This window comes from Mandrillus leucophaeus, unplaced genomic scaffold, assembly GCF_000951045.1.
Source record: "Mandrillus leucophaeus isolate KB7577 unplaced genomic scaffold, Mleu.le_1.0 Scaffold125, whole genome shotgun sequence".
In the NCBI taxonomy this organism is placed as follows: domain Eukaryota; kingdom Metazoa; phylum Chordata; class Mammalia; order Primates; family Cercopithecidae; genus Mandrillus; species Mandrillus leucophaeus.
In genome coordinates, this window is record NW_012100876.1 from 1833500 (window position 1) to 1834026 (window position 527).

Sequence of the window (527 nt, forward strand, 5' to 3'; positions counted from 1 at the left end):
GTGATTCTCCTGCTTCAGCCTCCCAAATAGCTGGGATTACAGGCACCTGACACCACTCGTGGCTAATTTTTATATTTTTAGTAGAGATGGGGGGGTTCATCACATTGGCCAGGCTGGTCTTGAACTTCTGACCTCTTGTGATCTGCCCATTTCGGCCTCCCAAAGTGCTGGGATGACAGGTGTGAACACCAGTGCCCGGCCTACATGTATACTGCTTTTACATTTTTTAGCTGAGACAGGTAATCTGATTTGCCTTAAGGCACTCAGTGTGTAAGGTGATAGGACATGCTACCAGCACCCAGGAGTCTGGACTCTCAGTGCAGTCCCTCATCCCAGCTCTGTTGGGTATCAGGCCACTTTTTTCCAAGCCACACAAAATAAAATCAAGCCTGAATAAAGTCAACTTTTATTATCATTAGCATATTTTATTTAAAAAAAAAAACAAATGTACTAATGGGTCAGTGCTGTATGGAAAGCAATTCTGGGTTCGTACACTTTCTACTTCTGGGAACAGAGCTTTCCCTACA